This window comes from Protopterus annectens, chromosome 12.part0 (assembly GCF_019279795.1).
Source record: "Protopterus annectens isolate FY-2018-M chromosome 12.part0, PAN1.0, whole genome shotgun sequence".
NCBI classification, from domain to species: domain Eukaryota; kingdom Metazoa; phylum Chordata; order Ceratodontiformes; family Protopteridae; genus Protopterus; species Protopterus annectens.
The window spans coordinates 1,292,317,738-1,292,344,228 of NC_056746.1; the positions used below are offsets into that span (position 1 = coordinate 1,292,317,738).

Genomic DNA, 26,491 nt, shown 5'->3' on the forward strand with positions numbered 1-26,491 from the left:
CTAATCAGTAATAGTGTGTGGGGGTGGCAACTTGCCGTTCTAAAACGCACTTTTACAGCCATATTTATACTGTTTTCCTTGAATAGGCTGGTTGAAAATTAAAAAAATACATACATTTTCCACACCTACTTTTAAGTATATAAAAGCTGATCTGTTTAACATTGTTAAAATATTTCTTATTTTTTGTTACAGAGGATCGCTTCTCTGTGACAAATAATGATAAATAAAGACTTGTGGCTTTGGAACACTACCTGGGTTTCATGATTTTCAGAAATTTATTATGACTGAGCTCATCAACGAAGTGTTAAGACCACTAGTTTCTTTGTTTTTTTTTTTTTTCCTTAACACTCATGGTGGTGAGGTTGGAAGAAGAAAGATTCCTGTGCTTGTTCATTTTTTTATGTTTACATCTCAAAAAAGAAACTTAAGAGGTGAATCTTGGCTTCCATGTTGAAAACATATACTAGAGAAATATGAGTGGTGACACAATTTTAATTCTTTGTGGTGCCTGAAGTGTTAGCTACTCCATGTACTACCAGTTACAGAAAGAAAAGTGTAGTTGTGCAAAGTATTTTACTAGATTTGAAAGCTTCTAAAACACTTTGTGCTGTCAAACAGACAAAAGCACATCTGTCAACTTCTTTGCTTAAAAACTTTGGACAAATCTAAAAATAATCAGGAGACAAATGATCAAAATCAGGCGGAGCTTTTAAATAGCACTCAAATTTAATTTAAAAGTTAATAGAACAACAGGTTTTGCATAAACATGCATTTTATAAACAATAACAAGTATGAAGCTCTAATGTCTGGCATTACTAACTGACTGTAACCCGCAGTCATTTATGAGAAATCAAAAGTTTTATAAGGGACAGGACAAAAGTATGAGGCAAAATCATGGACGCTCAGGCACAGCTGACAGGTATGGTATAGCGCTCCTTTGTAGAGTTAGCAGCTTTAAAAGCTGTTTGACACTTCATTCTGACACAATTTCTACTTGTCAGTATGGCAGAGTGAAGTTCTAAAAGTTGTTTTACCTTCTGTCATTGTAATTTGCCAGATGGCACTCTGCTCATTTAATCTCTAGAGTAAGACATGATCTTAACAACAAGTAGTTGTCTGAAACAAGATTTTGTTAAGCACCCCTAAGCACTCTTAAGGAAGGATCTTGTGCCAGAGAATCACTCAACAAATTGATCTTTTTCTCAGTTTTGGAGAGTATTCATGGAACTCCATGTATTACAACCTTGTTACGTTATATATTTAACTAATATGATGTCATCATATATTATACACCAAAAAGGACTTAAGTTAATATATTATAATTAATCTGCTCCCATGCTGAATTCCTAATGGCATTTTTGACTCACCAACAATTTGTGCACTACAAACCATGTGACACATAATGACAGTATCTCTTTTTATTTTTTGTCACCTACACCCACCAGTAGCTAACTCCTTTCTCTCTACCCTATAGTACATGGACTCTTTAACTGCAAGATCTCTAATTTATTTACTTATTTGTTTATTTATTTACACATTTGTTAAATAGATTTGTGCTCTGGGTCAAAGACTGTTTTCAAATATAATCCAAGCCAGTTGAAATAGGAAACATAGTATTGTACAACAAAGTTAAAAATCAATTTAGTAATGGTAATTGTAAGAATAAAAATAACAAATTACAGTGCAAAGTTCAAGCTCAAAAAAATAAATATATATACATACATATATATATATATATATATATATATATATATATATATATATAAAGTGTGACTCAAAAAGCAAACAATGAACCTTGGAATAAACTATATTGTCATTAAAGAATGTTTGCATGAGGGTTCAGCTCCCTGTACCCCAAGACATGGAGGGGTCGTACCTCCCAGATGTCCACTATTAACTCCAAGACTGCTGTACCGTGGAGAAAGTAGAACACCCCAAGATCTATTAGTCTTGGACTTTTCGTGTAGATTTCCTTCTTTTCAGAATTAGTTTAGCTGTACCAAGGACTGTGACTCTGGTACTCACTCCTGCAACAGGAACAAATAATTCAAGTAAGCATACATAAAAAATGAAGAAAGTCTAATGATATTATTTTACTTCCAAAAGTGCACACCCTCATAGTTAAAATATAAGTCATCCTATAGTATCCATTATCTGTAACAGACTTAAAATTGCAATGTATACATTTTATAAATAGGATCTCTGATAAACATCACTTGTTTGATTTCCAGATGCCTGTGATCATATTAAGAAAGAATTTACTAAAATATTCAGCAAAAAATAAATGGCTAAGTAAGATATAATGCTTCCAGCAGTGCTAAAGACACCAAATAATAAAGGTTATTCCAGGGTCATACTCCTGCATGAATATCATGGGTAAACATTATGCCCCATAAACTGAAGCAGAAAGACAAAACTACTTACGATCATGACAGACACGCATGTACTAAGTAATGATTTCTATAAATAGATTAAAAACAGGAAACCGCTTAAGACACACAAGAACATTTTTTATCTTGTATTGCTAGATAACATTAAACATAGAGCATGAACCAAACACAAAGTTTGAGTGAATACAGTTTTAAAAAAATGGGTGCAAAAGTGTAATTTCATTTCTTCCTGCTTATATTTTAAACTAAAATGTTGGAAAATACCAGTTTAGTTCTTCAAATACTGTAGAGGCTTCAAAAAACAAACACTTGCACAAGTAACAAAGTAACAGCTATGACTGTTCCTTGCCAAGGTGTTAAGTAAGTTCCTGGATAGTTCAGTGCAAGTTAAAGGACTTATTAATAGATTATGAAGTATCATCCAATGTTCTACCATATGATACAACAAACCAAGTAGCCTAGTGCATGGGTGGGTTATATGCAAATAAGTCTCTGCAGACAGAGGGGCTGTGATGATTTCAAATATGCATCATTCAGCTTTTGAAACATTTCACATGAGGCAAGACGACATGAGTAGAGGCAACAAACACAAATTTGTAAAGGTAGGTACACATAAGCTATTTAAAGGAAAAATGTGTACCTCCACATATACTTCTTAACATATCTAGTCAAATTTAGGGTGACCCATTAAGACAAAGACAATTTTAAATGCCATTTTGACTGAAACAGATTGAAATGAAATTCAAATAATTATTTTTCATAGGATATGCAAAGTTCAATATACTGATACTTAAAGCAGTCAGATATGATGATGTTATGTTTTAGGGTAAAAGTGAATGTCCTTACATTCACCGCTGCAGTAGTCATTACGTATGGGGATTCTTTGCCATGAAGCCCATCGTCTGGCCAGTTTACCAAAGCCTATTGTTGCTTTAAGGTAAGCTAAACATCACCTAAACACTCCTTGACTAGGGCATAAAGGTGATGTTCAGGCATACCATCCTCAGAACTTCTTTGCCGACAGTCCAAACACTGTTTTTAACCATCAGTCTGTTTGCCTCCATCCATTTTTTTTTTTTTTGACGTTTTTCTGTTTGTTGGAATTCTGGTGATTATTCCTCTTTGCTGAAGTTATCACCATTGCAGATAAGTACCCAGTGGGGTTTTTGTTCTTTTCTTGGTTCTTTTTGTGTTGTTTGGGGGTTAATGTCATCCAGGAAGGGTAAATGCCAGTGTGGGAGACTGTTTCCCCATAAAGACCGCCATGATAAATGCCTTTTTTGCCTGGGAGCTTCTCACAATCATACATCTTGTTCAATTAGTCAGGCATTTGTCCCAAAAACCCTTCATAGTAGGCTTTCTTCCCTTGCATTGTATCTTGAGACCCAGCATCTTAGGTTTCTTTCTAAAGATACTATGGATAGAACTTCCTGCCCCAAGGGTCAGCTGTCAGGGGGGAAGAAGAAGGTGAAAAAAGTAAGACTGGAATCTTCAGCTGTCCAGCCTCTGCTGGGTGTTTCTCCCGAGGTTATTACAAGCCTGAAGACTTGTCTGGTCATGTTGTCAGATTCCTCTGCTTCTTCCGGGTTGGAGGCTGGCAAGGATCTGGAAGGCAGCACATCCAATGAGGCTTTGCAGGTGTCCGTTTTGGGCGTTGAAGGAGGAACCACGGTTGATTGTTTCCGAGGGGTCTAGAGGTTTCTCTTTAGGGGAGAAGTTACTACTACAGTTGTGGAATGCCGTCCTGAGTCAGGGCCTGCTCAGGTTTCTAGAACGGATGTCCCCTTAAAAAAGAAACAGAAAACTAATCATGCTTCTTCTGCTCCTAGGGATCCACAAAGTGAGTGGCAGGCCTTTACTCAGGGGTTATTTAGTGCTTTACTGTAATTAAGGCCTCCTCAAGGGGTTTCAGTTCCTGCTCCTCCTTGATCCTCTTCTTCCCCAAAAAGGCCCAGAGTATTGAATTCTTCTGAGGAAGGTTTGGATTCTGTTGATGAATCCCTTGCTTATTCTACCCAGATTCCTTCTCCTTTAGACTGCGGGTCTGAGGAGGACGACTCTCATTCTCTAGATAATCCTTCTGAGGAAATTTCCTTTGGAGACACAATCTCTAGAATGATGGTATTTTTTAAGTGGGATTGTGCCCAGGTTTTGGATACTATGAGTTACTGCAGATGGAATATCATAAATCTGAGGCCATTCCTCCTGTCTTGGCTGCTTTATTGGATGGTTTTTCCAATGCCTGTAAAGCACCAGATTCGCTGCCCCCTGCTCCCAAGAAGTCTGATAGGTTTTATAGGGTGCCTGAGGATTGCTCCTGTTTGTTTAAGTGTCCTGCTGCTGACCCCTCTGTGGTGTCTGTAGCCTCTGATAAGCTGTCTCAGTTGCTTCCTTTGTCAAAGTTACTGTCTTCTGACAAGGACAGCAGAACTATGGACAGGCTGGGTAAGAAGGTTTATACTTCGGCTACTCTAGCTTTTAGGGGTATTAATTATCAGACCCATATATCTAGGTATGTGTTAGCTCTTCTTTTTCAGGCCTGTTAGCTTTTTTCTGACCTTCCAGACTCTGAGAATAAATCTTCTGATGTTTCCTTGCTAGAGACTTCCTCTCAAGTAGTTCATCATTCTATCAGATGTAGTTATGACGCAGCAGATGCCTCTTCTAGGGGTGCTGCTTTTGGTTCAGTTATGAAGAGGTATTCTTAGCCTAGGCTTCAACCTTTACCCAAAGATATTAAGGCTAAGTTGATGGATGCACCTCTGGATAATAAACTTTTGTTTGGGGAAGTGACTGCTGGTTTGTTTAAGTCTCTTCAGGACAAGGGGAAGGCCTTACAGAAGCATATAGGTTCATAGGTTCATAGGTTCATACTAGGCTATCTGCCCTGGGGTAATTATAAGCCTAGCCTGATTCTGTATGGCTTACGTCACCCCTTGATTTGAGTATACTGTGCCCTTTTTAAGGTTTAGTTTACTGTGCCTCTGTCTACTAGTGACACGGGAGTAATCCCTGGGACAAACCTACGATCCCCCATCCACCTATCGAGATTCTTCTTGAAGAGATTCAGTGAGGTGCTCTGCCTCACATGATCTGGAATTCTATTCCAGAGCGAAGGGAGCCTCTGGGTTATGAACCTGTCCCTCCAGCAAGTTATATTTATTTCTGTGCTGAGGTTCAAGTCCCTCGAGCATGTGACTCTAAGGGATTTAGATTTACTGAGGTGGAGCATGTCCATTAATTCTGGATTTGACATAGCTTTTTATGTCAGGCATAGATCGCCTTGAAGTAGGCGTTATACAACTGAGTAGAGCTGGAGTTTTTTTAACCGAGCAGCATATGGCATCTGTTTGAGACCCTTGATCCTCTTGGTGAGATACTTTTGGGGTCTCTCTAATTGCTGCAGGTGTCGGGTAAGGTACATCCCAAAAGGGGCATTGTATTCTATGATGGGCCTGATGAGGGATGAATAAAGGGGCACGATTATCTCTCTTGATCTAGATGTGAAACCCTTCGTGATGAGGTGGGCTGTATAGAAGGTCTTTCTAACCACTTTGGCAATGTGGTTTTCAAAGGACAGATTGCTATCAACTTGGGTCCCCAGGTCCCTAATAACTTTCTCTGTACTTAATGGGTTTCCGCCTATGTGGTAATTTGTGGGCACATTGTTTTTGCCAAAGGGTATGACTATACATTTTTTGGCATTTAGCTTTAAACCATGGCGCTGGCACCAGTTATCTGTCTCTGTGAGAACTTTTTGAAGGATGTTTGTGTCAGCTGGAGAGTCAATTATGGCACCCAGTTTGCAGTCGTCTGCGAACTTGGTGAGCTATAGTCCTTCCACGTTTGCCTGTATCTCAGAAAAGTATATACTGAACAAGAGTGGTCCCAGGACAGAACCCTGTGGGATGCCACTTGTGACTGGTTTCAAGTCTGACATGGCTCCAGCAACTCTCACTCTGTGAGTTCTGTCTTTGAGCCAGTTTGCGACCCATCTTGTGACATGGGGGTTTATATTTAAGCTGGATAGCTTATCTATGATGCCCAAGTGGGGTATTGTGTCAAATGCCTTTGCAAGGTCCAGATAGACTGTGTGGACTACCTTCCCTTCATCTATGGCTTTGGTGACTGTTTCGAAGAAGTCAATCAGGTTCAAAAGGCAGGATCTGCCCTTGACAAAGCCGAACTGGGTAGGATCTAGTGTCTGTAGGTCCCCAATGTCTTTGTTTATGAGCTCCATGATGATCCTCTCCTTAGCCTTGCAGACTAAGCTAGTCAGGCTTATGGGGCGATAGTTTCCAGGGTCTGAAGAGGCTCCACCTTTGTGGAGTGGGACCACTGTTGCTGTACACCATTCTGTGGGCACATATCCTGTAGTGAGGCTGAGATTGTACAGCTGTTTTATTTGAGGGATTAGTTCCTCTTGGAGTTCATGTAGGACGCAACCTTAAACATGTCTTTGTTTCTTCTATGCCTAAATTTCAGAGATTTATTTATTTATTTATTTCTCTGTATACTTCATTATTTGAGCAATCCAGGAGTCACACTGAAGATCATATTTATTTATTTATTTATTTACGTACTTATTTTTAGCATTTGTTTACCGGGATTGTCTATCTAGGCATGTTTCCCATTTTCAGCAGAAGCTCAGGAAGAAAAGCTCCAAGTATAAATAAATGTACAAAAGGCAACAGAAAGCAAATAAGAAAAATATTACTGACTTTAAGCAATTTAACAAAAATAAATACAGCTAGAACATATGGTAAAACAAACAGAGTTTTATAAAAGAGCTTAGGTTTGGTGTAACAGTTAAGGTCTTTACCTCAGACACACAAGATGCAGAGTTTGATTCGAGATTTATAGTAGTCTGCAGATTGATTGCCTAGCATTTACATTTGAAAAAGAACATATAATTTCACACTAAGTAAGCAATGCAAAATTCATGCCTTGTGCATATTCTTACATAAGTCCACTTTTGTTTCTTCAACCATATATAAAGGAGTCTTTCTTGTAATAATATTCTTGCCGCCATCTAGAATTTACTAAAGATAGAGAAAGAATGTCATCATCTGCAGTAGGAATCACATATTGTGTTTAGGAAAGTATGTTGAGCCAAAAACAGGTAAAATGTTTCTCAGCTGAAAATGCTGAACAGACCTATTTTTGTAAAACATAGTTTTCTTTTCCCTTGATGTTTAAATAGACTTCAAGAGCACAAAGTCTTTTAGCTCTAAGGAGGTATGATGATTATACACTAGAATATAATAAACACCAGCTTTGCCTCATATGCAACATCACATGAAGTCCTAATTTACTATTTATAATAACGATTGTGATTTCAGTCTTATTAATAATTCATGAAGAAAAATGCTGTTTTGATTTTTTGCAAAAAATTGATTTTTAAGAACTGCAATATGCAGTAACATGAAGTTTAACATTAACTGAGTTGATTATTATTGAGGTAGCCTTAAATTTTAGATCTTATAAGGGAATGGCTTTTTCTTTAGCAATTTCAACCCACTACCATAGATTATTATAGTGGTGGTGCTGCGGTAGCGTTGTCGCCTCACAGTTAGATGTTGCCCGTTCGATTCTCAGTTAGAGCGTCTTCTGTGTGTCAACATGCGTGAATGGGCGTTCCTTCATTGAAGGTTGTGCGTTAGGCCCAGCAAGCCAGCATGTAAAAACCTACTGCCAATCATTAGCGGACCGGAGTTCCACTGTGGAGACCCCTAACCGGGAAAAGCGGAAAGACACAACAACCACAGATTATTATAGCCGGTGTCATTTGGTATACATTTTATCCTTACATATTTCCAGTGATTTCATTGGGGAAAGCTAGCCCCATAACATCTGACACCTACTATATATGCCACATATCAAATGCCCTCAAGGCAGTGGGTACTACTCAATAAACTGCCAGGATAATATGCAATAATACAGGGTCTTAGTCAGGAGGGTGGTCATGTGTCCAATGTCTGGCATGTCAGTGTCCTACGATACTCTTCTGAGGCACGTTATGTCCCCCATGGATGTTTTTTAGGCAATGCCAGATATCTGCTTAAGCTATGACAGCTAACAGCTATAACACCCCCACAAACTCCAGCAGAGGTAGCATACAACCATATGTGCTTCCACTGATAAACATCATTGAACAGGTCTTTGGTCAGCAGAATATGCATTTTTGCTGTCTGGTTAGCTCTGGTGGCATTTGCCAGCATGTTTACTGCATGTTGCATTCCAGATAACATGATGCAATTTAACCTGAAAACCCATCCTGAGTACTGCAATAAAGAGGAGATTGGGAAAAATAATCAGCCATTTCCAGCAACCCCAAATCAGAGTATCCAACAGGAATGACACATAAAGCAAATATGGGGCAATGTAATCACTCGAGTGTTTTTATGAGGGGAAGGTCGACACAGCTGCAACCATGACATATATATATTTATTGATAAGTGCATAGTTACTGATATTTGATGTAATACTAGCACAGATGTCCCATCCCCTACAGACAACTATATTTGCATGAGTAACAGCATAATATTTGTAAGAGTGTATATATGTCTGACAAAAAACTATTTGTAATAGTGTTAGACATGCAAATATAGTATATATGCCTGACAACAAACTATTTGTAATAGTGTTAGACATGCAAATATAATATATATGCCTGACAACAAACTATTTGTAATAGTGTTAGACATGCAAATATAGTATATATGCCTGACAACAAACTATTTGTAATAGTGTTACCAAAGGATCCCACTGCTGCACATGGGATCATATGCCCCCACAGGTCCTGCCCACCTTCTGTTTGAGAAGGACCATGCCAGCTGTCTCCCCGCAGCCCAGCCACAGCCATACCCTTTGGTTAATGCTACCTATGCTGTCCAGGCAGAAATGCCCCTAGTCCTGCATGTCTTTGTGGCAGATGAGTTAAAGACAACATATCTGAGTAGCCTGGGGGAAGGTGTACAGCAGACGAAAGCTCCACCTGTGTTGGTGGTGAAAGAGTCACTGGTAGTGACCCCAACTCTGTGTACTTCTTATCTACAAGGGGAGATGGTGATGAAAGCACCCTCTGTGGTGTGCGAGTGGATGAACTGGATTCACAGTAGTGGCTTTATCTGCACTGGGGATTGTACTGCTTGTGCCAAACTGGCAATTTCATTGGGTGTATGCCATCATTTCATCTACATGTTGTTGAGCAGCGCATAGTCATTGGCATGCCTCTGGCCCATTTGCACAAAATGTCCATTCTTTATTCATATGAGAGACTGGTGTGCCTTATAAAGCAAGACTATACATACACCCTGAGACACAGGAGCATAGAATGATGTCCCAGGGCCTCAACAGAATTAACTGCCTCTGCCCTAGTCTTTGGCACCATGTCCTGCCATACCAGTCATGGAGGGGTTCTATGGCAAGCTTAGGAGTAGTATGATGAGGCAGCATGGGACACAGAAGCCCTACTACCATGCACAGCAGCATGTTCTTTATGGTGCCCCAACCTACATTAGGCAGACTCCCCCCAGATGACTCTCCAGTGTCTCCATGGGAGCACATGGGTGATAGAGACTAGTCCACATACTGACTAGCTGAAGTATCATCAGCATCATCGCTGGTACCAAGCTTGGTGCTGTAGTCCATGACATGGGTACCAAATGCATCATTTGCCTGAAATGATAAGGTATCAGTAGCAACAGATGTACCAGCAGTGAAATCTACTCCTCTACAGGTGTGTCTGAATACCACAATATGAGAACTAGCCAGAGGTTGTGCTGAGTTCCAGCACCTGTAGCAAAAGTATATATTAGAATGAAAAGCTTCCCTCCTTTGCAAAAAAAGAAGAGGAAAGTGGAATACACCTTGTTTTGCTGATGCAGATGCCAAAATAGATGTACTCACAGAGCCTGGCCTTGTAGAAACACGTGTGGAAGACCCATGAACAGACAGCATGATGTGTACTGCAGTTCAGCAATTTTAGCCATATGCATATGTTCAGATGGGAGTAATTTATGCTCTGTGTAATGCATGGTGAAGACTAAACTGTGGGACACATCCCATGGACAATGGCAAACTGCGAACATACTAACAGTGCCATATGTTACATTAGGCACCTACCCTCTATTACAGTATAGGAAAAGCATAGGTTTGATCCTTACATCAGCACATGGGGCACTGACATCCACCCTACCCTCAACTCCATGTAACCTCAGGTAATAGGGTCAGGAGCAGCTGATCTATTTCTGTGAAGTATATGTCAGGCATACCTCTCAACATCTTAGAGCAAGAAATCTGGACAAAGCCATAAATAACAGGGGGACAAAGACCCAAAAATAGGGACACTTTTTAAAATATTGATCTTGCAAATTCAGAAAGTTGATAGAATAACATGTTTTACATTAACATGAATTTTTTGAAGGATATGAAGCCTGAAACTCAAATGTCTGCTGTTATTTTCTGACTTCAGTCTTCAGTGTTTCGCCATTAATTTTCCAGAAACCCACAATATTTTTGAGAAACAGGTAAAAAATATGAGGCAGAAATCTGGACGTTCCGTGAAAATCTGGACAGTTGAGAGGTATGATCAGGAGATTGTGTAATCCCAAAAGCCTGGGCAGCCTGCAGATCTATGGACCTCTTCTTGGCTTGGTCTCTCATGCCAGGCACCCTCTTGTGGTACTCTGCTCATTCAGCCATGACCATTCTATTACATTCACATACATCAGCTGTTATTTCAACTCACTATAGCTGCCTCACCTTCTGGTCACCCACGTCCTATTTCATGGTCTACAGATGCACGCCAGTCTTCTGGAGGTGGTAAAGTTTAGTTTTCTATTCATATCAGACACTGTACACAAAACAAACTAATGTAATAACAGACATATGTGCAACAAAGTATTCAGATAGGCTACATCTTGCACAGTACTTGACAGTGGAATAGAAGTTACTTACTACTGTTGCAGAGAACAATAGTATGATTGCAAAAAGAAATATGCTTCATTTGTGTGCAAAACATGCCAAGTGTTATACCTTAGCTTTCAGTCCAACACATCCATGAAAGCAGCATGCAAATGAAATTCAAATATCATATGGTGTGACTGTATATGCAATGATCCTTACAACACCAAAATGTTTATGAATCACATGTCCTTTAAACCATACTCTATGCATTTACTACCGCCCACAGTGTCATCAATGGGAGCAGACATAAGTGTCTACCATGGCGTAACAAAAGGACAGTGGCGATATACAACTGCTTTGCATGACATAAACATACTATGGGTGAACACCCACTTGCAGAGTGTATTGGAAATATGATTGGCAGATGTAATCAGTGTCAGTGTGGCACATGTCCTACTTTACTGCTATAGTACAGTGTAAAATTGTGACCATTTTAGAAAGGTAAAGATATCATCATGGAGCAGTATGGAGATAATGTATCTTTGTGGGCCGCAACCTGCTCTTTTTCAAAATGCTCTTTGGAAATAAACCACTACCAGATAGGTTATCAATGGCATTCACATGGGCATGCATTGACCAATACTGGTCTGTTACACTAGAATACAACAGTCTACATGAAAAATGTAATTAGTGGTGGCGTGACATACTACAGTGGAATGCAGACAGGTTCTAGAACATGTTGAGGTGCACTGTGCCCATTGGTATGCACTAGTCTATTTATATTATAGACCTATGCTATGTTACCTATAAGATGGTTAATTGACCATCAGCTGTTCCTATGACCATCAGACAATAAGTATTGAAGCATCAATGATGAAGTTTACATGTCACAGGAGCAGGACCTCCATCATCACCAGTGTAAGTCCTATGCAAAGTTTCTGTTGAACTGCATGAGACAGTATCCCATGCTCTGCTGTATGGTGTACAGATACCATGCTCTGCTGTATGGTGCACAGATACCATGCTCTGCTGTATGGTGCACAGATACAATGCTCTGCTGTATGGTGCACAGATACCATGCTCTGCTGTATGGTGCACAGATACCATGCTCTGCTGTATGGTGCACAGATACCATGCTCTGCTGTATGGTGCACAGATACAATGCTCTGCTGTATGGTGCACAGATACCATGCTCTGCTGTATGGTGCACAGATACCATGCTCTGCTGTATGCACAGATACCATGCTCTGCTGTATGGTGCACAGATACCATGCTCTGCTGTATGGTGCACAGATACCATGCTCTGCTGTATAGTGCACAGATACCATGCTCTGCTGTATGGTGCATAGATACCATGCTCTGCTGTATACTCGCCATCCTTTTGGCACACCTTAACAGCAACAATATAGAAAGAGTGGTATTGCACTGACATTGTTGTACTACCATAGGCCTGCCACTGCATATGTGTATCACACATGCATGTGGCGCGCGTGCGCACACACATACACACACACACACACACACACACACACACACACACACACACACACACACACACACATACACACCATGGAATATGGGGGGAAATAGGAGTACCTGGAGAAAACCCATGCAAACACAGGGAAAACAATCAGACTCTGCACAGAAGGTGTCCCAGCCAAGAATCAAACTGGAAAACCTCTTGATCTGAGGCAACAAAGCTACTGTCTGTGCTACTGTGTTATTCATATGGCAGCTTATATTATCCACAGTGCCCCCATATGACAACCTATATTATCTATGCTACTTCCATATGGCAACCTTTATTATTTATAGTACCTCCATCTGTTAGCCTGCATTATCCACAGTGCCTCCATATCTCAGCTTATATTATAGGTTCATAGATTCATAGGCTAACAACTACTGGGGCCTTTTTATAAGCCTACCCATGTACCCCAAATCTCTGAAAAGTTCTGGTACCCTTGGTAAGTGTAAACAGGGGCTTGAGAGTTGAAACATTTACAAGAAGGGGTGTGGTAGACAAACCATTTACAGGCTGCCTGTGTCCATTAAAGAAATATGTTACAAACCAAGGATGAATTTCCTGTTTCCCATCCAATTGTCCAAGTTACACTTGAATTGAGCTAGAGAGGAGCTCTGATTCATATGAATGGGCAGCTTGTTACAGAGAAGGGGTAATCTCTGGGATACATACCTTTCTCTCCAGCAGGTCCTATTTATATCCTAGGCAAGGTATAAGTCTTTAGAACTGGTAATTCTGGTGCTGTTTGTTTTGTGGATACACAGGAAGTCCATTAGAGTGGGATCCAATGCTGCCTTGTATGCCAGTCATAGATCTCCTCTCAACAGCCTGTAGGAGATGGAAGACAGGGATAGTGCTTTGAGGCAGCCTCCATAAGACATGTTATTTACACCCTGTATTCTTTTAGTGAGCAACTTTTGTGGAAGTTCCAGTTGTTGGAAGTACCTGGTTAGATACATACCATAGGCAGCATTTGTACTCAGTGATAGGTCTGATGAATGCTGAATATAGTGGAACAAGAACCTCCTTGGACCTAGATGCCATACTTTTGTTTATAAGTTGCACAATGTAGAATGGTCTCTTTGCTACTGTGGACACATGATGGTCAAAGGCTAGATTACTGCCTATGTGTGTCCCCAAGTCTCTGACTACTGTGTCAACTCTTAGAGGTGTGTTGTCATCAATAAGATAGTTATCAGAGGAGGCTAACTTCCAGAAGGAAACTATTATGTATTTCTTGGCATTTGGTTTTAGTCCATGCCTCTGACACCAATTACTTGTCTGTGTCAGCCCTTCTTGGAGAAAATTAGTGTCAGTGGGGGATTCTATAACTGTTCCTAATTTGCGATCATCTGAATATCTGGTCAGCAAGAGACTCTTGACATTGGCCTTGAATTCAGGGAATTAAATGCCAAAAAGTGGTGGTCCTTGAGGGATGTTGTAGGTGACTGGCCTCTTTGTAGAGGTGGACTACCCAATTCTAATTGGGACCTATCTGTGAGCCAGCTGGCTATCCACTGGATGGTATAAAGGGTTATACCAAACCTTTTGAGTTTTTCATCAATGCAAGGTATTTTGGTAAGGTCAAGGTAGGCAGTATGAAACATTTTGCTCTTGTCTGTTGCTTTGGTAACCTTCTCAAAGAAATCTGCCAGGTTGAGTAGGTACAACCTGCCCTTGACAAACCACACAGTGTTGGGTCCAATGTCTAGAGGCTTCCAATGTAATTATCAATCATTTCCCTGACAATTGTTTCAATGGATTTGCATATGAGACTAATGAAACTTTTGAGTCTGTAGTTTCCAGGGTCCGTAGATAGCTTATTCTTGTGTAGAGGGATGACAGCTGCTATTCACCATTCATGATGTATGAAGCTTGCTTGGAGGCTGCAGTTAAATAGTGATGCCACAGGGCCTGATAGGTCATGTTTTGTGCTGTTTAAAAGGCATTCTGGGATATTGTCGGGGCCCATCAATGCAGTCTTCTTAGCCTTAGAAAGAGCACTAAGGACCTGCTCCCTACTGATAGTGGAGGAGGTTTATATTTGAACATACTCCCTGAGGAAAGGCTGGGAGGGGGAAAAGTTAGAGCTGAATTTGTCTGCCAATAGGTTTGTTATATTTTCTGGCTTGGTATAGGTAGCTCCATTACCAATGAGCTCTGCACACAACTGGGTATTGCCTCTGAGGTTGTGGACATAGCCAAAGAATGCCTTGTAGTTATCCTTGGCCTGGAAGACCAAATTTACCTTGAATTTGGCTTTGTTAGACTTTATTTGTCCTCTGAGTTGTTTGTTTAGTTTGATGAGAGTGCTTTTATCCTGCTGGGTGTTACACCTCCTAATTTTTGCCATTTTTGCCTTCTGTTATACAGTCTATTCATGTTGTGATTCTTCCCAGGGTAGCTTGTTTTCTGGTTGGCTCTGCACTTATTCTAAGCTGCTTATATGCAGCTATTAACAGGCTTGCATAGGGTTTCTAAGAACAGTTCTGCATAGGTAGCAGTTTTCTCATGATTTATGGAGGCTTGAACTTTTGCCAGGTTACCACTTAATTGTAGGATCATAGGATCACAGGACTTTACTAGGCTACTGACCCAGAGGTCATTTCAAGCCTAGCCATTTCATCCCAATGTAATACCATAGATATGCTAATCAATACCTGGGATTGCATTTAGTAATGACTGCCCATGTCCAGTAGGGTTATGGGTGCTATTCCTAGTATGAATTTATGGCACCCCATCCCCTCATCCAGGTTCATTTTGAACAGTGTCATAGAGGTGCTTTGTTTCACATGAATTGGTAGCCTATTCCAAAGTTGCAGCAGTCACTGGGAGACAAATCTGTCCCTCCATCATGTCCTTAGTGTACTTCCTGAATGTTCCAGGGTTAGCTGAGATTCTGGGTTTTATTTTTACTTCAAATTATACTGTTTTGTGGCCTGACCTTGCCAGAGATGACATTGTATTAGGGGGTATGCATCACTCTCCCATATTAGTGAAGAGCAGATCCAATATGTTTGCACCCCTGGCCTGCAAACTGACAATCTGCTCCAGGGAGTTTGTGTTTACAAAATCCAGGAATCCATGCACCTGCACATTTGGTATCATATATAATTCCCAGTTAATAGTGGGGTAATTAAAGATGCCCATGAATATGGTATTGGGTTGGATGGTGAGTGTTTCCAATATGCTTAAATATATGTTATATTTTTCCAGGGTCATAGAGGGAAACCTGTAGTTTGCAAGGAAGTAATATGGGATTTTGCCTGTGGTGAATGGAGAAGTTCAAGTGCAGTGTCCTGTTTTACCCACCTTGAGGCATATTTATTTTTAATGTATATTGAGACACCTACAACTTTAGTCCCTGCCTGTGTGGTAGCTGGTCTAAATGTGTAGATGACGTTATAGGCTTGCACTGCTGAAATGCTCTTTGTGGCTTTAAACCACATTTGATTGATGTCAGCATTCTCTAAGGTGCAAAGAGATTGTAGGGAGTGGGTTCCTTGTTAAGACTCCAGCCATTGAGCAGTAACACTTTTAAGATTTTCTTGGTTTTGATTTGCTATGTTGGAATTATTTTCAGTTTGGAATTGGCTAAAAAGGCACTATGGGAGAAGACAATGTTTTAGCTAATATTTGAAAGCCTAGAGGGAAGAGGCTCAGATCATCCCTATCAAAGCAGCGTGGCCTGTTGATCATCTCCCATGCTGAAAAATATTGCACTCCCTTAGAATGAAAGGAGAAACTAGGGCACTTATTAAAATCAGTCATCTTCTGTTCGTATTGTGAAATCATCCTTGGAGAAGGTAAAATGCTGCTCAATGCTAGGCTCATACTAGTCTGGGACTAACATTCTAAGAGCTCCATGATGTCTCTCTTCATACAGTTTAGGAAGATACGTTTCAGGTCATTTGTAGAAACATGGACTATGACTGAGTCATACTAATACATACGGTCCAATAATATTGCATACAGAATATGGCGGATCCTGGTCCCTGATAAGCAAATGACTGTGACTGTCTCCTTACTCACTGTAGTAAGAGGGACATCAGTGTGGATGTTTCCAATGACCAGAATGTTTGGTTGTTTAGTGGCTTGCCTTATGGCCTTAGAAGTACAGTCTCCATTAGATGTGGCTGTATTTGTTGATGTGGATGCTGTTCTGAAAGAGTGCATTTGGGGCTGCTGAAAACATTTGTTATGTGTGCTTCATCTAGGAGGTCTTTGGTGTTTAGTAAGGTGACATTGAAGTACCTCAGCATATGTGGGTCTATGTATTTGCTTCATGCTGTGTGTGATGGGTGCAGTGTGTGTATTACTAACAACCTGACTGACATTAGGAGTATTTTTATGTGAAAACTTTCTCAGGTGACATCGTGTGAATACATCTCTGACATACTTTATCAGTTTGAGAATTACCTAGTTGTCAGCAAACATGAGGCAATTTCTGCATTGCCTCATGATGCCCATATCCACCAAGCTGGTAAAGGATATAGTGGGAAAGTTCATTTCAATGGTAACAGGGCCTTTTTACTGATTAGACAGCTTAGGTGAGAATATAGAGTAAAGTCAGGAGTATCTGGTTTGTAACTCTGGGTGCAGGTTTGTCACTCCACAAACTAGTCGCTTTGTGTGCAACTAGGTGTTGGTGAAATTTCAAGGTTGCTTTTACAAAAAAGAAAATGTCAGCCTAAAGTGTCTGCTTCTGTACAGGGTGATGACAAATACTTGAAGGGAAACTACTAAAGCAGACCCTGACAATTTATGGATAAAGTATTTAGGGAGATATTTTAAAGTTAGGTTAGACAGTAGCTAATCAAACAGTACTTACTGAAAAGAATTAGCTTGTCAAGACTGATGAATAGTGGAGATTCTCCTAACTGACTACTGCCTGGCTTCCACTTGTGCTAGTCTCACCACAGCTTCAGGCTGCTGGGATAAAATGCTACTTTGCTTCTTCTCTCACCAAAAGCAAAACAGTAGCACTCATCCCAAGATGAGAAGCAGGCCACAGGCTCTTTGGTGATCAAAAGTCTTCTTCCAGATGATGCAAGGGTCTGCAGGCTTGTTACAGCCTTTTCCTGGTAGATGCCTTGAATAGAAACAAGGCCAATCAGGAAAGACCCACACAGACCCTTACTGCCCAATCAGAGACTATCAGAAATCAATGCCTTCTGCTTATTGTTTCACCAGGAGAAAACTAACAGTACAAATTCCAAGCTGGCACCTATAAAGCAGTTATCAGTCTTTCTGGTAATCAGCAGTCTCTGGGAAATAATGTCCCAATGCTCCTTTTCCTCACCAGAAGTAAAACATAAGTATTCATCCCATGATGACTAGTGAGAGGGGGAATGTGTACTCTGCAATGATTGCTGGTTTTGGACCAGATGTTGTAGATCTGATTCACACAGCCACATTGTTTGCCACTATTTACTATGTTTATGAATCCCAGAGCCAATATTCAAAACAGAATTATAAATTCCACCATACTTCTCATTAGCTTAGACATGGTTTTATTTGCTTTTTTAGAGGGCTTTCATATTAAATTTGAAAAAAACAGTCAGCATTTAATCTGTTGTAGTTATTGGTAAACATAATTTTTATCCTCCCCCTTTTATTTCATTCTTCCCAGCTGTCCCTGTGCCCCTCCCCCCAACCATTGGTGGGTAGCCTGGTCCTCTTTCCTCTCCTGGGCTACTACGAGTAAGCTGTGGCCAGAATAGATCTTAAAGGTGTCCTGTAAGGTAGAGCCACCAATTGCTTTTGTTGCTGCTGGGGGGGGGGGTATTTTCTTATGACTTACCCTTATTTCCCAGCTCCACAACCCTGTGTTCACTGACAACATCCATGGGCTAATCCTCTCCATAGACAATACCTCCCCTCAGAGACAGTATTCTACAAATGCCTTCTCAAGGAAGGGCATGCTGATCCCTGCCAGCGCCCAAGACACCTGAGCCACTCTGAACCTGGGTCACATGGGTTATAGTTAGGGCTTGATGTTTTTTTTTTTCAGTGTAGCTGAGTTTATGTCCCCATCACTATATATATATATATATATATATATATATATATATATATATATATATATATATATATAGTTTACTGTCAAAATATTGGACATGACTTACACAACATGCTAATGTCCAAAAGTGAAATGTTCGACAGTCATAATGTCACTGTTGACATTGTCGAATGCTTCAATGTGCGAAAATAAGGTAGGGATTTTCAGCATTTCCAAATGTGGTATTTTGACTTTATTCTTGACAACTGACCTTCGATATTTCATTGTCGATCATGTGAGCTACTTAATATTCATGAGGCGATCTCATGTGTCATGGTTTTCAAGTGTCATGCTTCCGATCTTCGTGCTTTTGATAGTAAACCATATATATGTATATATTATGTACATGATTATAGTAGTCAAACACCACACAGCTGGCCACCAACTATGGAATGGTCAAGCACTGATACTTCACTGATACTTTACACACAGACACAACAAGAAATGCAAGGGAAACAGCCTTGCACTTGTGATCATGACAAAAAACTTATGCACACACAAGTACATGCATAAAAGCAAAAGAAATGTGTTTATACTGGCTTTGCCCCCACACAACTAATGTGAGGGGCTTTCACCCACCTCCCCATCCCCCAACTTATACCAAGTACACTATTGCACAACCACTACAAAAGAGCAATCAACCTGGTAAGCAAAACTCATTCCTGCACTCAAGACAGCAACTCGGGTATTCATCCCAAAGAGAAGTTTCACTTCACGGCCAACTTCCTGACATTTCAAAAAGATGGATTGTGTGTGTGTGTGTGTGTGTGTGTGTGTGTGTGTGTGTCTCTCTCTCTCTCTCTCTATATATATATATATATATATATGTGTGTGTGTGTGTGTGTGTGTGTGTGTGTGTGTGTGTGTGTGTGTGTGTGTAACCATAGAAAATAAAGGATTTTATAAGTGGCCAAATGATGTAGTACAACCTTAGACAGGCAAATTAAACTAAGTTTTATGCACATAGCAAAATTACATGCTTGTTCGAAAGATTCATTCGAACAAGCTATTGTATCGTAGCACTATGCATCACGACATTTACCTAAAGTCAGTGTCATATCTGTACATGCAGCCCCATTAATATGTCAAGAAACAACAAACATTATAACTAAGTCCACAGAATGTGCTGTCTATAACTGCTATTTATATTATGCCCTATTTGAAATGGCAGCACTTATTCCCCTCCCCCAAAGTTAGTGCAGAACAGCCCGTCAGAAACCATGTTCACTGTCCTTACAGAGAAAGCTATCAAGCAAGCAACCTGGCACTGAGACTAAAATACAATAAAACTGCTAGCTACATGAAAAGCTAGCAAGTAAGCAGCTTGGTGCAGAAATTAAAATACAGTAAAACTGTTAGCTACATGAAAAGCTAGCAAGTAAGCAGCTTGACACTGAGACTAAAATACAGTAAAACTGCTAGCTACATGAATAGCTAGCAAGTAAGCAGCTTGACACTGAGGCTAAAATACAGTAAAACTGCTAGCTACATGAAAAGCTAGCAAATAAGCAGCTTGGAACTGAGACTAAAATACAATAAAACTGCTAGCTAAATGAAAAGCTAGCAAATAAGCAGCTTGGAACTGAGACTAAAATACAGTAAAACTGCTAGCTACATGAAGGCAATATTGTGATGAGTTCATCTCTGTTTCTAAATGAAAGAGTAAATAATGTACTGCAATGTTGTGTTGTTGAGTTTCTTTCCAGATCTGTACTAAAACAATATTAAAATTATTATTTTAGCAAAACAAGTAACGGTTCAGTGTCAAGATTCCTGTTCCATCCATTCATTCCCTGATGCCTACATTATCTATTTCAGGGTAATGAGGGAACCAAAGCCTACCCCAGGCACTCTATGGGTGCAAAACAAAGATATAAAGGCCAGTCTATTGCACAGCAATACATTCTGAATACGTGTTTTATTTGTGGCAAGTGTATTAAAGCCTTTATTGTGATGCTCTGTGGTCAACAGTCTAGTCCTGGCCGCTGATCACTGACCATGTTAAGTCTGTGTGTTTTTCTATGTCTGCCAATGTTTTTTTTTTGTTTTCTTTTTTTTTTTTTCATTTATTCTGGTATCCTTCCACTCCTCAAAACATGTTGGTCAATTGGCAACTTAAAATTTCTGACATATATATTTTCAAGATATAGTTCATCTACTGTCACTCTGGGAGTGCAGGACAAAGCTAAAAAGGGCCCATGGTAGACCACTTATCCTACACAAATCAGAAAAGAATAAATTAAACATTAAATTAAAGAAAAAAAGTTTTTGAGGTTCAGACTTCCAATGCATGGTAGTTGCTTTATGACTACATTATAACGGTGCTGTCTTTTATAATGTTTTTTATGAATATTCTAACCACAGCATTGGTGAGAGTTATTCTCAGTTGGAATGTCCATAAACCCTTTTGGTAATGCCACTTTGCATTTTATCTATATAGTTATGTTATTTGCACTATTTACTTACCTGCACTTCCAAAGTTGTTTTGTGTTTAATTTAACTGTTTAGGCTGCCCACTCAAGTGCGCTAGCCTGTGCTAAGCATTTACTGTGTTTTATTGTTATTTTCCTGTCTCTGTTTAAAAAGAGAAAAAAAATATATATATATCCTTGTTTCCCACCTTTTCTGAGCTAGAATAGTCCTGAATTCAGGTTTTGCTGAATTCTGGGCTTTTGTACAGGTTCTTGTGTTGCCCATATCCTTACTTAAATAGGGGGAAGCTTCTCTGTTCACCAGTGAGAGTGGGGAGCTTTGAGCAACCTATCTGTCCCTGGAAGAGTGGTCTCAGCCCAGAAACTAGTTATCTATTGGCCGTTTGGGGCTAATTCCTAGTTCTTTCAAGTCCCCTGCTTTAAAACCCACTTGGCACGTTTTTTGCCCTTGTTCTGACTCAGCAAAGCTCCTCATGGTCCTGCAGAGTGGTGCTAGCAGCAGAGAGACGAAAAAAGAGTGACTTTACCAGATAAAGTATATTTTTCTTTGCCTTTTGATTTGCAACTGCTTACCTCGCCGAAAAGCAAGTTATAACTGCTTTACTACCTATTTAAAAGCTTGTTATTTGCATTATCTACTTACCTGCACTTCCAAAGTTGTTTGTGTGTTTAATTTAATTGTTTAGGATACCCATTCAAGTGTGCTAGCCTGTGCTAAGCATTTACTGTGTTTTATTGTTATTTTCCTGTCTCTGTTTAAAAAAACAAAAAAAAACAAAAAAAATATCCTTGTTTCCCACCTTTTCTGAGCTAGAATAGTCCTGAATTTAGGTTTTGATGAATTCTGGGCTTTAGTACAAGTTCCTGTGTTGCCCATATCCTTACTTGGATAGGAGGATGCTTCCCTGTTCACCAGTGAGAGTGGGGAGCTTTGAGCAGCCTATCTGTCCCTGGAGAAGTGGTATCAGCCCAGAAACTAGTTGTCTATTGGCTGTTTTGGGTTAATTCCTAGCTCTTTCAAGTCCCCTGCTTTAAAACCCGCTTGGCGCGGTTTTGCATGATTTTGCGTATCGCGCAACATTGCGCAACGTAGCGCAGCACCGATTAAGCAGATTTAAACCATTCCAGGCTCCACAAAGTCTGCTCTTCAATTTTTCCCTTAGTACTAGTCCACCTTGCTAAAATAAAGCACTAAATCTTCTTTTTACAGACCAGCACTTGCCAAATATCTCAGTAAAGCACTAGCTAAGTTTAGTCTTACACCCCCCCTATTGATATACAGTAGTACAAGGCTCCTTATTTGCCCAATCCAGACGATCAATAATCTGCTCCATAAATCATCCAGGCATGTCCAAACAGCAGTTTTAGGTATACTCTCCAGTCAAGTTGGTGAATCTGGGAATCCTGAGGCAATGTTACAATTGCCTTATGTACACAGACAACCCCCTCCTCCTTCCATCAAACACAAACATTTGTGAGAGATGCAACTATACAGCCAAACTGGAGGCAGGGCTCTCTCAACCCAAGACTGGCACAGCCAGTCAGGAGGTGAAGGATGACACCTACACCATAAAACCAGATACACATAGACAAATTGCACCAGCAAACAAGACACACAAACTCACTAAAACATACATGGAGGCTCTAAATAAAAATCTGCCAAAACAACAGAGACTTCCAAAGCAGACATCCAAGCAACCACTACCACAAAACAACAGTCGCGTAACACATACTTCACAAAGTCAGCGTGCCACACAATCACAGCCCTCAAGGCTAAGCAACACACCTAATACACTAGCAATTAGAGACTCTATTGTCAGGCACACTGATGTCCCACTCACCAGACTGAACAAGGAGAGGGTCACGGTAAGCTGCCTGTCGGGGGCCAGGATCCGCCACATAACACAAGCACTCAGGTCACTAAACAGCAGGTACAAATATGACTCAGTCATTGTCCATGTTGGTGTGAATAACCTGAGACATACCTCCCTGGACTACATGAAAAGAGACATTGAGGAGCTCTCTAATCATGTAGCCCAGGCCGGTATGACCCTGACCCTGAGTAGCATCTTACCCTCACCAAGAATGATGCCACAGTATAAGGACAAAATGATCAATTTTAACAATTGGCTAGATTATTGGTGTCATTCAAAGGGGATACAGTGTCTATCAGCCTGGAATGACATGCTCAACAAGCCACGCTGTTTCACCAGAGATTGTTTGCACCTGTCACCCTTGGGCCTTCATATACTGGCAAGTGCCATTTTTAGGCAATGCTCAGAAGACAAAACCACCACCATAGACAATACCAGTAACAAAAAACTAAGGGTAATGCTACTCAATGCCAGAAGTCTAAACCTAAAGATGTACACATTCAAGGCACTCCTCAGCATGGAGAAAATTGATATCTGTGCAGTAACAGAAACCTGGTTCAGGGCTCCAGAGAGCACCCCAGCATTATCAGGATATAACTCATACCAGTCTTTTCTGCCCCAGAACTTGGGACGAAATACTAAAGTCAGGGGAGTATCCTTCTTTAACAAGGATACCCACACCTCTAGGTTAGTGGCACTGCATGAGGCGGAGGAGACCATCCAGGTGCAACTAACTTAGGTAAAGCTGCTTTTCAGTTTATAGCTTGCTATAGATCACCTACCCTGACTCAGGACCCCCACTCAGCATTCCTGAGAACATTGGAAAACATAAAGGTCCAACCAAACACCATGATATTGGGGGACTTCAACTACCCAAACATTGACTGGGAAAACTACTCAAGCCCCAGCTCATTTGCTCAATGGTTCCTTGGGTTTATAAACTCAAATGCCCTGGAACAACTGGTTAACACACCCACTAGAGGGGACAACATATTGGACTTGGTCATCACCAACATGGGGGCCAAATGCTCTGTACCTGAGGTAAACCCATCGTTGGTAAGATCAGACCATAAACTAATCACATTGGACATCCATATCCCGACCCCACCCCCGGCCAAGATAACCACTGTGAAAAATTTCTCAAAAGCAAACTTCACACTCCTCAAGACTGAGGTGGTAAGTTTCAAAGCACCAGAGCACATGGAAAATGAGACCCAAACTGCAGAATCCTTTACAACTGCACTCTATGAGCTCCTGCTGAAATGCATGGATAGTGCCATCCCAAGTAAAACCAAGACTCACACCTCTAAAAACAGGAGACCAGTCTGGTGGACCCCTGCCATAAATAAACTATACAACAGAAGGAGAAAACTATTGCACGAGAGGGCAAAATCCCAAAAAGCAAGGGCATCCCTGATCAGTACTAGTAAGAAACAAAGATCCTTTTTCTTTTGTTAAAAAAGCTCATGTCATCAAAATAAAAACATTCATTTAAAACTTCTGTTTAAAACTTTCATTTTAGAAAAAACAAAATGAAAGGTTTTTGATGCAGAACACTTTTAATCATTTAACTTTTTCCTACATTTATGCTTTTCATTCAGTATTTCTGTACTTTATGCTAGAGTACAGTTTTGCATCTTGTTTCTTCTAAAATGAAAGTTTTAAACAGAAGTTTTAAATGAATGATTTTATTTTGACGACATGAGCTTTTTTAGCACAAGAAAAAGGTTTTTGATGCAGAACACTTTTAATTATTTAACTTAGTATTAAATTAGTTAATTGAATGGTGGCTGAATTCAATTACTGTGCTTTGCTTTGGCGCCTTTTTCATTTTAAAACTGTATAAAGTTGTTTTCTTTTGCCTGATGAAGTCTTCCAAAGGTGGAAGGTGAAAAGCGCTTCACATTAAACGTTTTTGGAGTTATTCTAGCCAGATCGGAGCCAATGTTGTTTTTTTCATTACGTAATTAACATCGTCACACGTCTCTATTTTGTGTTACCTTACACACAAGATGGTGTTCTGCTACTCTCATGCATCGGTAATGCTCCCTGTGCCTCTGGAATACTGCTGTCAAGTCCTGTTCTGAACCTTCATTCCTCCAACTCCAAATTAACTTTGGGAATCCCTATTTTTGAGTGATTCGTATCTCCAGGTATAATGATTTCTACCTTCATTGCCTGTAATACTTTTAAGTGGACCTCAATAATATAAAAACTCTGTAAAGTCTCAACAGCTGCAGGTTTGTATAAATCAGCAAGAGAATTTTATTATAACATTCCTCTCTGCATCAGTAACTGCAGTATGTGGCAAAAGGTTGATATAACTAATTTTGCCTTCTATTCTTAAATAGGGGTTCCAAATGGAATGGTATTTAAAGGACTGCACTTACAGTTGTGTGCCATTTTAGAATATGTTTTTAAACAGTAGCTCCAGTTTTGTTGCTATTCTGTTTGTACAAGGCTCTTAATATATATACATATATCAGTGTGCGTGTGTGTATGTATGTGTGTGCGTGTATACACACACACACACACACACACACACACATACACACGCACTCTGTGTAAATATAAACTAGCGTCTGAATGACAATGAGAAAGTGTTTTTTTTTTTCAATTCATTTATATTTTTGCAACAAAAACAATTATCCCCACAAGGAATTAACTGTGCCAAATGCTAAAACAAACATAAAATCCCAAAACAATATCGGCAATAGAAACACAGTAAAATATAAAATTCAAGATTGAAACAACCAATAATAAAACACTTCTAATTAAACATATCAAATCAAAAACACTGAACTATAAAGTCCAACTACATCATCTAAACAGATCCCTTGACTTCTATACTTTTTTTGTAACTTGTTATGTCATACTATGGTCTGAAGAAGCACCGTATGGTGAGAAACTGCTTACCCTCCTGTTTTATTCATTAAAGTTTATAGTTTTTATTTCAGCTTCTACAGTATTTCTGTTGCTGATATTGTTTTGTCATTTATATTTTTGTCAACAGATTTCTTGTGATTGGCTTGTTTAAAAAAATGTTCTGTTCTGTTAAACACAAGGGTGAATGACTATTTTTTTTCATAACTTAACCAGGTATAAAGTACTATCTTGGAATTCTGCTTCAAGTTCACTTCAGCTATTCCATTCAACAGACAATGTACGCATTGTGCTGACAACAAGCCGAGCAGAGCACAGGAGATACATTACGTAGTCCAGAACAGCACTTTTTACAGGTATGTCACATATGCTGATTCTTTCATGTATGTCACAGATAACTAAAAGTAACTAGCAAAGGC

General features: G+C 39.9%; 1 protein-coding gene across 2 annotated transcripts in view; it reads left to right on the forward strand.

The window, feature by feature from the left end:
• HCK (HCK proto-oncogene, Src family tyrosine kinase) overlaps positions 1-26,491 on the forward strand; it is a 560,445-nt gene that overhangs the window by 98,018 nt on the left and 435,936 nt on the right. For both annotated transcript variants that reach the window (XM_044090343.1, XM_044090344.1), the window contains exon 2: positions 26,289-26,428. The gene's annotated coding sequence lies outside the window, so the exon portion shown is untranslated. The remainder of the gene's footprint in view (positions 1-26,288; positions 26,429-26,491) is intronic.